Genomic DNA, 14,588 nt, shown 5'->3' with positions numbered 1-14,588 from the left:
TCCACCCAAACACCACCAATGCCACACCCAAACACCACCACCTGCATCACTGTGAGCCACAAACCTTAATGTCACTCGAAACACATCATCATGCAATACCAACATAATATAGTTATGCTTGAGTAATCCATAATACAAATGTATTATAGATTACTCAATCCATAATACATTTATTCATGAGTTATAAATATGATTATGTTCGATAAAATTAGCTGAAAAGTTAGTTGAAACTTGAAAGTTAGTAGCTGAAAGTGTTTAAGCTAATATATTAAATAACAAGTATTTGGTAAAACTATTTATTGAAGTAGATGAAAAATATAAAATGACATAAATGAACATATTTATATGATACCTATATAAATTTCAATTTTATTTTATTGATAAGAATATCTTTTGAGGTGTTATAATTTTAGGTTTTTTTAATTAATCTTACAATTTTCATTTATTGATAAATTATTTTTAGTACATTTTAATTCAAATTATTACATTTTTTCATGTTAAGTATCTTATTATCAATCTTATTCTATATCTTAAAATATTTTTAATCAATTTTAAAGTAAAGTTTAAAAAATATACTTTAGATATTATACTTTATTATGTTAATTAGCATAATAGTTAAAATAAATTTTCTAATATAAAATTATTTAAAAAAGCAAAGTAATAATAAAATAATATTTTATTTAAAAAAGATAATAAGAAAATATAGTAAATATTTTAAGAATAAAAAAGAGTAAAATATAAAAAAATAAGTTAAAAATTAATATTTTTTAAAAAAATTACTTAAAGTAATATTTCCAAAAACACTAAAAATTATCAATCAAAACAGTACAAAAAAATTTCGACCTATAAGAAAAATTAAAAACTAACCCAACATAGCCTTAGACTAAATATGATGTTGTCTATTCTGCTAAGAGTATCCTTAACTGCATCTAGTACCTTTGATCTGACTTCCTCTGCCTAAATGAGCCCCAAAATGATGCCGTTTGGAACTGTATGGCTTTGATCTCATGCAAAAATTGGTCCTGAGGTCCAAGATACATACGACTGAAGGAGTGACTGTTACACAATCCAAGCACTAAGTCCCATGGAAGGTATTTTTCTTGAGAGATACAACATAATTTTTTTTTTGTAAAACTTTTTTACAGAGTAATTTGACATCTTAATTCGTAGATGGACCAATATTCCATTAAAATGTCAATCTAAAATTTAGGCGGATTTTATCAAAATTTTAACCAAAGTTTCTGGCTGTGTAGAATTCTTCATTTTTATTCTAGTGAAAAACTGATAATATACATAATCCGACCCTTTAAGAATTTTTTATTTTTATTGACTTCAACCCTTTAAGTTAATTACTTGCTTTTAATACATTATAGTGGGATTAGTTAATTTATTTGTTTCCCAAAGGTTGGAATTTTGATATTTTGTTTAAATAACAAATATATAAATTATTTTTGTGCTGCCTAAGCTATCTGTTTCCATACAAATAAATTTGGACCCTATACACTCCTATCATGTTCATAAAGGAAATTATAAACGGAGAAGTGAAAAGCGATGAATAGAGAGATTCAAGAGCCAAATAGGAAATGACTCAGATAGAGAGATTGAGATACCTAATAAGAACGGAATGACTCACGAGAATTAAAGTGAAAAGACACCAAAGTTCGCAAGAATTGAACAGAGAATGTAGTTATTGTTATGGCAAAGGAATGTACACCCGAAGAAAGAGAAACTCTCTAATGCAAATTTTTTTAACATGGGCTATCAAGCTTAGCAAAGAAAATATATCAAATCAAAAGCATATTATCTTATACATATTTTTATAATATTTTAGTGATTTATAATTACAATAAAATATTAATAAAAGTAATTGTCAATTAAAATAATATATTAATAAAAATAATGATAAATGCAACAAAAATATGTTGTCCTCAAGATTATTACCAGTGCAACAGTAACACAAAATAAGGATGAAGTTAAAGAATTTATTTCATTTAGTGATACTCCTATCATGATGTAACTATAGCATGCGTGTCACTATATGACATTTTTTGGCAGTGTATACACTCCTATCATGTTCATAAAAGGAAATTAAATACCCTTTCTTTCCTGTAAACATTAAATTGAAGCATTCTATATTGCTAAAATCTTCTAAAAAATAAATACTATATTGCTAAAATAAAATTGTACTGTTGGGATTGCGTATCCGGAGTTAAGTTACACTAGATATGCAGGGTATCACAAGTCTCACAACTAGGGTTAGACCCACCATGTTGCTTTGCTTCTTTGATGTAACTTGTTATGCCAAACAGCTTGTATTTTTCTAACTAGTCCCAGAAAAACAGAAAAAGAGAGACACGCCTTATCCGGCACGTGGATTAATAATTTCAAACTTGAATATGTTTTTATTCCAGAAAAATTGTTGGATTTTTTTATTTGATTTCTATTTTTTTTTTCGTTTGATCTCTGAATTTTTTTTAGTTTGCATTGGTCTCTATCATTTTATTGGCTCTATTAACTTAACACATCACCATATGATGAAAAACATGATTTTATAAAAAAATTTCAGGATCAAAAGAAAAATTCAAAAATATTTTAGGGACCACTTTAACATAATCAACTTAAAATATCTCTATTTGGAGGTGAGAGGAAGAGAATTTAGATCATTTTAATTGAAATGACTAAAAATCTCTACTTGTATTTTGAAAATTAAAATTATAAGAATACAAAAGTTATTTTGAAACCCTTCTCCTTTCCTTGTGAACCAAACAAAAAAACGGTCACCTCCCTTCCCCTCCATTCAAATTCTAATCAAAATCCTTTCTCTTCCATTCCTTTCTCTCCCCACCTTTGAACCAAATAGTTGGTTAAGATTTCCATGTAGAAATCAAGAAAAATAATAAATTTTGTTGATTCAAATAAAATACTTGTGGACTTTTTATTATATATTTCTTTATTTTTATTCCACAATAAATGCATAAGTGTAAATTGATTAAAGATCAAGCTAACAAAAAATATTCTAAAAAATTAATTGTTAACACCCAAATTTTGCTGTAAATTAAATTCAGCTGTTAAGGATTCAACAGAATGACCGTCAACTAAGTTGAATTTCAACTAACGTATATGTTAACTGAATGAGTTGAAAGCTAATTTGGTTGAATACGAAATTGATGACTTATCAATATTAGTCAAACAAAATGGTTGACAGAACATAGACAAAGTCAATACGACTACCTACAATATTAGTCAAATTGACAAAATTCGGATAATTTTAAGGTTAGCTAAATGAGCAAAAGAACAATTCAACTATGTTCAATATTAGTTGAGTGTGAGATTCAACTAACTTTAGTGTTAGTTGAAGGTAGATGATGTAAATTCAGCTACTAACAATGTTAGTCGAAATGTTAGCCGAAATGACAAAATTTGGCTAGTTTTAAGGTTAGTAGAATAAATAGAAGATCAATTTGGGTACATTCGATATTAGTTGAGTGGGAGATTCAGTTAACTTTAGTGTTAGTTGAGGGTGGATGAGGTTAATTTGGCTACTTAGAATGTAGCCAAATTGCGTATTTCAGCTAACTTTAAGCATTTGAAAATTAACCGAATTAAGTAAGATTTGATTTAATAAAGATAAGATGATATCTTTCATGATTTTCTGATATTCAAATGGCTTGTAGCGGGTTAAAACTAATCAATGATAATGCTTCCTAAAAAATAAGAAGTGGTTATCATCTTCTTCAACGTTTGAACTAAGTAATCAGTTGGCTTGTGGAGAAGGCAGGACATGTCTAGATTTTAGGAACAATTACCAAAAGATACCCATTTTCCTCATAATTAGTTAATAGAAAACAACTGTTGCTTGGCCGAATTCAAATGCCAAAATTAGCCGAATCAATGTAAAACTAGCCAAATTAATGACCCCAAACGTACTTGTATGACTCCCAAACCACATTCTAGAGAGTTATCATGTAGAAAAATGTGGTCCAATAGGAGATTTTTGTTTGTAGTCTATAAATATGTTTTGTACTTCAAATTTTAAGACAATCAATTCAACACTAGCTTATTTTACTCAATATTTTATCTTTCTATCTTTTATCTCTTTACATTTTAATTTTGTTTCATTGCTTCCATTTGTCGTCTTTCATTTATAACTTTTCACCTTTATTTTCATGCAAATCTTCTCCTTCTTCATCTTATTCCTTCTTCTTTGTTTACATACAATAAGCACTCTTTGGAGAAGTTTAGGAACTCAACCAGGGAACAAATTCTCTTCCTTAGCATAAATTGTTTGATCATTATTTGACATGGTGTAAAAACATAATTAGTCGAAACATATTACGACTAACTTTACATTTTTACACAACAACACTAACGACTAACTTTACATTTTTACACAACAACACTAACGTTTGCCAATTAAAATGAAGAAGAAAAAACACTAACCAACTTATGAGTAACTAGCGTAGCATTGCATCAGAATATTTGTGTGGGGGTAGTGAGTTCTTACACACATGGTGTACATCAACATGATCCCTTGGAGAATTTTGTGTCCTAACGCCTTCTTTGTCCTCTACTCATTTGTACTCGTATTCTAAGGAATGTAACTCTCATCCAACCACTTAACATATATAATGCATATGTACGTACATTATCTTTGTACAATTATATTCGTATATCTTAAACCTCCTTTTAAGTGTAGACAAATTCAACAACATTGCGCTTGAGCCTCACAACAACCACTACCGGTCATGCATACATGACACTCCACAAGGCATTAAAACTTTTAATCCACTTAATAAGCTTTTGAACAATATTGATTCATGAGTTTCAAAGATTTCTCATAAGTTTTATACATTGCCCAATTAAATTATCATTTATTAGTATTAATAAGTTTTATTATAAAAATTCCTCTTAATTTTTTTATTATAAAATTACTTAAGGTTTCACTTGAAGCTTTTAATTGAATATTAATCATTTAACGAATATTTAAATCTTTATTTATCTTAAATTTTCCATGATATATTTATTTTACATTTTTTGTATTTATTTATAAATTACAAAATTTTCTAATATTATTTCATTAACTTCAAAAATTAATTCCAAGAGATTGTTAATGTACTTTAACATAGAGTTTTTTTTTTACTAAAATTATAAAATATTATTAAATTCTAGAACATATGTTTCTCTAATTTTTCTAAAGTCTTAAAATGTGAAAATACCATTTTCCCCTAAGTTTAATTAATTGGACTATAATGCTTGTAATTAACTTTTTTTAATTCAATAATTCTTTTCTCTTCAAATTTGACTTAATTAAATTTATTATGATTGAAAATAATTATTTTAATTATTATATTGATTTAATCATGGAAATTTATCATTTACCTCTAGTTAATCTAATTTTCAAATTACGCGTCAAAACTACTAAACTAGTCTAGATTAGGTTCTCTTTAACTTGATCTTTTTCTAAGTGCGCTTATTAACATTTTATTATTCAGTTTTAAATATTTAAAATTAATTTGATCTTTTTATTTTTATTCTATAAAATTCATGAATGCTACCGCCTTAGTCAAAATTCATATTTTTCTTAGGTTTTCTTAATCAAACTATATATTAATCACATTAGATGTTGTATTGGGATTTTATGTCCAAGTTGAGCACTTGATTCTAGTGGCTCTCGAAGTCTAATTCTTTCCTACTTTCCAATAGCTCGAAAATTAGGAACCGTGTCCAAGGTTTCATTTTTTTACTTATAAGGCTATTTAGCTTATGCAAATGTTAAAGATTAAAAGCTTTATAGATACAAATCACCAATATATAACATAACAACATAACATATACATCAAATAGCATCATTTAAATATGACACAAATAGCAAAATCAAATGTTTTAATTTCAAGGAGAACATATGCATCAAAAACATTTTTAAGCATGAAATATTTCAAGAAGAGATTTTTAGCTAGCAAAGAGGTCAGTCAACCATAATAAACAAAGACACAATATTTCTCAAAAGGAATAATTTCCCTGTCCCAAAGAAGAGCTTTTGGTTTCTTGATAACTTCCTTTAAGATTAGTGCTTTCCAGCTCCAACTAGCACTAAAGCAACTTCTTTGAAACCATGAACAAGAGAGAAGAAGTTGAAAAAGAGATGCAGGAGACAAAGAGACAGTTTTTGGCAGCCCGAAATCGCAAAGAAAACGGGAGGAATTAGTTTACACCATGGTTGGAGAAGGTAAAAGAGAGTGGAGAGACTTGAACCAAAGTGATGCGGTTTGAATTTGTGGCTAATGCATTTCAGACATAAGAGAGAAAAGAGGGAAAGAAAGTATATATATGACAGAGAGGATTAAGTGGGAAACAAAGGAGAAAATTGGTGTTCTTAGGTTTTAAACCTTGACGTAACTGTCAATAAAAGTTGATCTACTTGGTAAGAAATTAACTTATTTTAAAAAAATATAAATTTGATTCTCATTGTTGTAGTGAAAAATTTATTGATAAATGATTTATGAGTATTTCTATAAGTCCTCTTTGAGTTTTGAAGCATGTTTTGTCCTGAAGAATACTTAAAACTTAATTCATCTAGACTTTTGATGATAAAAAAAAAAACCTCGATGGAACTCAACCAATTAATCAAGCCTTTGAAACGGATTGAAGTCCTCTCCCAGTTTCCCTCCTTCGATCATGTAGATTTCGGCCAGACCTATTGGTCCAATGGGAGATCACAATTCAAATTTTGCATAAATTAGCGCAAACAGTGTAGTTAGCCAAAAAAAATTCTCACTCAACCATTTCAAACTACCATCTATTTATTCTTATTCGTATATTTGATTTTCTTAATTATCTATTTGTTTCAATTTATCCTCTTTTTATACTTATTACTAATCTAATTTCAATAGTTTTTTTTTAAATTATCAATATTTAAAAATAAATTTATATCACAATTTAAATTATGTATTATCAATATCAAATATAATTTATATATTTTAACATATTCATTTATTATAAGTTTTAATTATAATATAATCTATATACTATTTTATTATAAGTTTTTAACTATATAAAAATAAATATCATCCTACACCATATATATAATTAGGGGTGGATATACGAATCAGTCTAATTCTATTAAGGCTAGCTTGATCTGCAAAGTCCGTATTTTAGATGAGTCTGATAAGTTTAGTTTGCTAAAATACATGCTCTTTTTTTCAAAATCTGTATCTAGTTAACAAATTAAACCTGTGGGTAAACGGATCAGTCCGCGAGTCTAAATAGTAATTTGAATATATAATTATGGTAGGAAAAAATTTTAAAAAGTGAAAAATGTATAAAATTAGAAGAAAAAAATTGGACTTAGGTGAGTTACATGGATAATTCGAGAGTTCTCAGATAAAGCTAGTTAAGCCCGCAAGCTTAACAAGTTGGACTTAGAAACTCGATATAGCTATGCCTGATATCCGCAAAGGTCCGCAGACTTAACGGATTTCGGGATCTGAGTCTATATATATATCCCTAGATATTATAAAATACTAGTATATATATAAGGTTTAAATATATTTTTAATTCTTGCAAAATGGATTTTGATTTGATCCTTGTAAAAAAATTCTTTGATTTTCATCCTTAAGAAAATCTAAATTCATTATTTTTTGTTCCTACTCTTATGTGATACTTGTTAGCTAATTATATGTTTAACGAAAGGAAAGGTCAACTGACTATAGCAAGTGACACTCATTAGTGTTTTGTGGTACTATATGTCAGTGGGTAACGGTGGTAGATTCATACATTTTACTTAGTGAGAAGAAGAAAATAGTCTATAATAAAATGGTTTAATTTTTTTTCTTTTAACTTATTTTGTTAGTTCAATTCACTACTCTTATTATTTACATGTTCAATTAGGTCATGTGTTTTTTTTTTAAAAAATAATTCAATTAGACATTTTACTTTAAAAATATTCGATTAGTTACTTTATTTTTTAAAATGAGTTTAATTTGTTCTTATTTAAAACCAATTTAGGTTTTGCTTATTAAAACTTTTGAAGCAAATGAAAGAATAATGAGACTAAAAATTGAATTCATTTAATAAAATAAAAGATGTAACTGAACCTTTTTAAAGTAAAGGACCATATTGAAGCATTTTTAAAAAATTACAAGATCTAATTGATCTAAAGAATAACAAGTAGTGACAATTTTTTCTTTTCTTTATCTGTTTGGAATTGTGTCAAGGTATGTTTTTGTGTCATGAACTTATTACGTATTTAATATTAGAGATGTGAGAATAATAAAAATTAAAATAATAAAGTGGTAAAATTAATATCAACATATTCTCTTTTTTATCTTATAATTTTTTTTATTCATTATATATATGGGGAAAGACTTTTTATGGGGGGGGGGGGGGGGGGAATTCTTAAATATATTTAAAAAAAGAAAAATAAAAATCTTGAGGTTGCCCCCACATCTGCTAAGGTGCATCCAATTTTTGGTCTATATTGATGGACATAAATTAAAACAGAACTTTTGTGTGTTCGTATTTTTATTTCGCTATTTTGTTTTTTTATATTAAGATTTATTTCTTTTATTTCTTTTTCTTGGAATATGTGAATTTTTAAAATCACAATTTTTAATTTTAAAAAATAAATAATTTTAAAATTACTTTTTTACTGTTGATTTTAAAATTATAAAAAGCCATTTTTAAAAATAGGTTTATAATGTGGCATTTTCAGAGGGTTTTTTTTTTCTGTTTTTAGTTTTCTAAAATTTATTAATTTTTATAAAACAAATAAAAATTTTAAAAAAGGAATTCTGCTTTTATTTTTCTAAATTTACTCTAAAATTTATCATAATTTTAAAAAGAATTCAATGCTTTAAATTTACTTTTTCTTTTAAAAATATTTTTTATTTAACCAAAATAGTGGATTACTCACTTCCACAATTAATGGTATGCAATTTTAAATTTTATTTAATTTTAAAAAATAAAAGAAATTTTAAAACCTGAAAATTGGATGAGATGAACAGGTAGTTTTTTTATCCTGATTTAGTTTTAAAATTAAAATCATAATTTATACTTTTTAAATACAAATTTTAAAAAACCATTCTTAAAAGTTGAAGTAGCTACCATGCTTAATCCAACCATAATAAAACCAAATAAAAATGCTTCAAAAAATCATGTACTCACATCACATTGGACTAAAAATAAACAAATTTTAAAAATACTTTAAAAATAAATAACAAAAAATAAAAACAAAAGGCTCCTAAAAACATATCTACATTGAAAAACCAATCCCTTGCGTTAAACGTGTATCAGCACAATAAAGTAACATTAGAAACCACCAAATTTATTGGATAAAAATTGAAATGGATGAAAAAAAATAACAAATATAACAATACTATGTTTTGCAATTCCAGTTTTATGAGAGGGAATATGGATAAAAAATAGGAGTTGTGGGAGATAAAGTGTGATACTGATGAAAAATTATATATAATTTTTTTATAAAAGAAAAAGAAAACAATTAAATTAGAAGTAAGAGAAAATTAAAAAAGGAACCGTCATGATTAATCTGTAAGGTGATATGCGGTTATGTGGGAGGAAAGATAGTATGCGATCATTTTGGAAGGAACGGTGATAAGCAATTATATATGTTGGAGGAAAGATAGGGTGCGATTCTTTATCTATTGTTGGGATAATGGTAACTAGTTTTGTTTTTTGTTTTGGTTAATATATAACCAAGTGCTTGGACGGAAATCTGGAGAAGATTAAAAAAATATTAAAAAATAATATACAAATTAATAATAGTAATAAGAAGAAAGAATATTTAAACTCATGCACTCAATGCGTAATGGGTGTTAGAACCTATAAAAAGAGTGATAAAAACAACAAAGATGAGAAAAAAAACAAAAATAATATACAAATTAATAATAGTAACAGGAAGAGAGAATATTTAGTTGTATATTTTGTAACAAAAAATGCTTATTAGCAGGGACGATCTAAAAATTGATCAAAGCGGAGCTGAGTTTTTTTTATTTTTTTATAATTATTTATCAGAAATATTTAATATCAAATTCTTATAATCAATTCGAATTTCAGAACACATTTGATTTTAAAATTCTGAAATAATTGCAATTATTGTTTTAATTAAAAAAATTAAAATATTTAAATTGAAAATAATTATAACAGTAATTAGAGTTAGAATTAATTCTTTTAAAAGATAAAATTCATAATTAAGTAACACAATTTTGAATTTGAAATACACTAATTATTTATAATCACCACTTCATTATATATTAACCAAAGCAAAACTAATTACCCATTATCCCACCCCTTGCACTAACTTCATATTTTTCGTAAAATAATAATAATTACACAGGCGATAACCGATTTCTCATTGGAGGTTGGTTAAATAAAGAGGTTAACAATGAGAAGGTACACGCACAAATTAGAATAAGTGGGTTATTCTTGAAGTTGAGTTGATCAGTTACTTATTGCATTAAATTCACTTTTACTTTATATTTTTTTTCTTTTTATCCTTAACTAAAAACATAAATTTATCTATGAAAATAAGTATACATGGACATAAATGTCTTGTAAAAAGAGAAAAAAAATTAAATAGTAATGGTATCCCCTTTATCTAATATCTATATTGATGGAGATAAAATAAAACGGGACCTTTAATTTCAAACAGTAACTAATCTGGAGGTACATGAGCTAAGAAATTAATTATGATAATGTGAGAGCATTCGAAAAGGATAATTTATTTTTACTGTTTACAAAGAATAAATTCGAAAACTAATTTTTATGGCTCTTAATCATGTTATGTTAATTTGAAAAGGATAAATTCATCTATTGAATTTTTTTATGCACATGAAATTATGATCCTTTTTCTCTGTTAACTGCCGCACTGTGTGTATACATTTTTATTATATTATATTATATATAAATTTAAAAAAAGAAATCATAGGCATCATCGTATATTTATTTTATTGTTGGAAAAATAATTCTTATCTTTTTTTTTAAAATAATAAATTTCAAGTTTTTTAGATTAAAAATAGAATTAAAGGAAATAGTGAGATAGTTTGGGATTTTTTTTATAAAAAAAATGACAACATTTAAGTAATACTTAAGTAATACTGAATTATTTAAGAAAAATAAAAGAAAATAATAGGATATTATTAAATCTTAAATTTAAGAAGATATTGTTTTGTCTAAACAGCAATAGTTAATTTATGATGTTGATGCTTAAAGTTAAAAGAGTTAAAAAAAATCTATTTTATCTAATACAGTCATTACAAAATATGAATATCATAATTGTTGTTTTAAAATTTTGGTTTATAGTTAATTATTAGTTTTTTAAAATTAAAATTAAAAATTGGACATGATATAAAAAAACCAATAGAAAATTGGAGTAGTTTGAATTTTAAAATTAAAAAATTGACTGTTTTAAAAAAAGTAGGGATTTCTTTAAAAAGCTAAGATGAGAATAGTGGGATAGTTTGAAATTTTAAATTAAAAATATATTTTTTTAAATAACAATAGTTTAGTTTACGTTGGTTTAATTAACAAATTGGTAGGATTTTACAATTTAAAAAATAAGCAGTAATAAATTGGTATTTTTTTTTTATCAATTTACAAATTGGTAGGCTGCCAAAGTTAAAAAAATAGTTAACAAGTTCATAGTTTTCTTAAAATTAAAAAAAAAAAAACTGTACAGTTTTAGTTGACAATTTTGGTAAATTCTTAAAATTTAAATTAATGGACAATTTTAATTAAGACTTTCGTTAATTAATTTAAAATTCAAAAGAGCATTTGAAAAGGATAATCCGGAGGTTGCAGCGGAGGATGGTGTCGATGAAGACGTGCATGTCCTCGGTGGTGTTGCCGGCGGGGACGTCGACGATGACGGTGCCAGCGGCGGAGCAGGGGTGGAGGGTGGTGACGAAGCGGTAGTTGGAGAGGGGTGGTCGCCGCCAATCATGCTTAAACCGATGATGTGGCACTCGTCGTCAAGGCACTCGGTGCTGATGGCGGCGAGGAGGCCGGAGAACACGTGGATCTCGTGGAAGGGCCTGACATCGCTGTTGCCGAGGATGACGTGGCAACTCTTGATGACGAAGTATTTGTAATATCGCGGGTTGTCAAAGCGCCGCACGATGTATAGTGTAGACCGGGGCGTCGATCTCCTACACCACGGCGGGGTACCACTGGTGCGGGGACACGACGTGGGTGTGGTGGTGAGCCACCGCATCGGGAACAACCGTGGAAGGTAACATTTCTTTGTTTCATAATGAAACTATGAATTTGTTGAATGAAACTATGAATGAATGGTTTGGTGTGTTTTAAGAGAAAGAGAAAGAGAGAAAAGTTAAGTGAAGTTGGAGGGACCAGAGCAAATAGGTTTCATTTACTTTTGCCGTTATTAAATTAGATTATTATTATTTAAAATTAAGTTTTTAAATTTATTTTTTAGGATAAAATGATCTATTAAGAGTGGAGATCAAAAAATAGTTATTCAATTGGGTATCCTTTATCTATCGTATAGATGATATATAATGGATATGAAATATGCTTTACGTAAATGTTCCCTTTATTTCTTGTTTTAATTATTTTGACAGTGAATGCTTAAAAAGTCTAAAGGAATACGTCACATAATTAAGACAGTTACTTTTTTTAAATCGATTCACCACACATGGCGGTTAGTTCAGTCTAGAAATTAATGAAATTATTTATAATGAACTTATAAGTTTATTTCTTCTTATAAAATCATTTATGACTTTTTTGTGGATTTTTTTTATCTTTTCTAGTAACTTATGAACAAAGTCTTCTTTAACAATAAGTTATGTATCTAAACCCCTTTAATCTATTTTAAGAAAAATATATTCACATAAACTTATTTACTTCATATATAATTTATGAAGTAACTTTAACAATGCCTTTTATTTCAAGATTTTCTTTTTTTTTTTTTTGCAAAATTTGGTTGTCTATCGATATCCCTTTAATAACTCTAAAGATTTTCTAGTGGCAAGAAGACATGCATTTTAATTTACTCTAGATCTAGAAGCATGCCAAAGAATCTACCCTAAGAAACCCTCCATATATTTGTCATTTAATCACCATAATGAAATCTCTCTCACCTTACACATATATAATATTCAAATCAAGACTCAAGCAATGTACTACTTATACCTATTTTCATTACTCATATCCTCCACCCCTTATTCTTCTCTCCCCGGTTGGTTGGTATTCTTAGAAAACTATTCCGTGGAAGGGTGTTGCTTTGGGAATGGTCTTTTTCGTGATCTTCCACAGCTTTCTTGAACTGTGTTGTGAGGCTTCTCTCCAATGAAGGTTTATACCCTATGCAAAAGAAATTCTATGAGCACAATTCAAGATAGCTGTGGAAAATCACTGAGATGATCTGGTTCATCAATTCCTCTTTGAATTAAATTGTTCTCTATGTATGTCATCTTTCTCTTTCTGCACAATCTATACACACACATATCCAGATTCACTTTTTTATCCTTCAGTTTTTGGTGACTTGTTCTTCGTATACACACACAATCTACTTCAATTTTGCTTTATTAAAATTAAATTTCCATTTTTTGTCATGTAGTAATCCATGAAACCGATCTTCACTGGTAGGATAAAATTATCAACATCTTTGTTGTTGTAAAAAGTTGAATATTTTGTTTTATTGATTCATAATAATTTTATGTGACTATAACATTATTATGTTGTTTTATGTAAAGGATACTTGTGATGTCAAAGTATCATGCATAGGCAAAAAAGTTGTTGAGGGATCGATGAAGGTGGAAGTGCGAGACTTTGTCTTCAAGTGAAGAAAAGAAAAATTGTATGTTTTACTTGCATGTTTTTAAATTACATTATGGGTTACATTTTCAATTTAAATAATAAGAAAAAATAGTGAACAATAATGCAGGTGACGTACGTAGCTGCAATTGTGACACTGCCACAGATTCTGAACACATGCAATCAAGTTTGGAGTCACTTCTTTCTACCTAGTTTTTTCTACTTCTTTTAAGTAAAATGACATGCAGCTAAATTATTTGGAACATATATAATTTACCCTTAATATTTCTTTTTCATGTTTACATATAATGACTAGATATAATTACTATTAGAGCGTGTTTAGATCTACCTTGTATTTAAAAATTGTGCCATTTCCACATTAATTAACATAGAACTTTCTATGGTTATTAACTTTTGATTTTCACATTCTATATATATACACTTTCTAAGCTGATGGACTTAGAACCAAACACGTACTTAACTGGCAAGCACTGTTGCGTTAGGTACTTTGGCCCAATTACATCAGACATGTCACTATGACTCTGTTGTTAAGATCGTGATCTTGAAACCAAAACCTTAGGTTGGGTTTGCACTAAAGAACAAAGGAGAAAAGATATCTTTGTTTTCTCCTTAGCCAAAATAAATAAAATTAATAGTCAATTCTATTTTTTTTTATAAATTTATTTTGAGGTTGTTGGCCATAAGCCAGTTGTATATTCTGGAGTTTTCTGTACCATGGCTTGTGATATAATTGTTGCTACAAAACTAAAGCTGATAACTTTTGGAAAATAATTCATTTC

The 14,588-nt window shown here is 27.4% G+C and overlaps 1 long non-coding RNA gene and 1 pseudogene across 1 annotated transcript; one reads left to right on the top strand and one right to left on the bottom strand.

Moving 5' to 3' along the window:
- Positions 1-11,766: 11,766 nt before the first annotated feature.
- Positions 11,767-12,251, bottom strand: LOC114392698 (annotated as a pseudogene).
- An 884-nt stretch (positions 12,252-13,135) lies between these two features.
- LOC114391970 lies at positions 13,136-14,171 on the top strand. The gene is made up of 3 exons (XR_003662219.1): positions 13,136-13,436; positions 13,728-13,831; positions 13,919-14,171. It is a non-coding gene; the product is annotated as an uncharacterized LOC114391970 (long non-coding RNA).
- Positions 14,172-14,588: the final 417 nt, after the last annotated feature.

This window comes from Glycine soja, chromosome 17, assembly GCF_004193775.1.
Source record: "Glycine soja cultivar W05 chromosome 17, ASM419377v2, whole genome shotgun sequence".
Classification (NCBI taxonomy): Eukaryota; Viridiplantae; Streptophyta; class Magnoliopsida; order Fabales; family Fabaceae; genus Glycine; species Glycine soja.
This window is presented reverse-complemented; position numbering and strand designations above follow the sequence as displayed.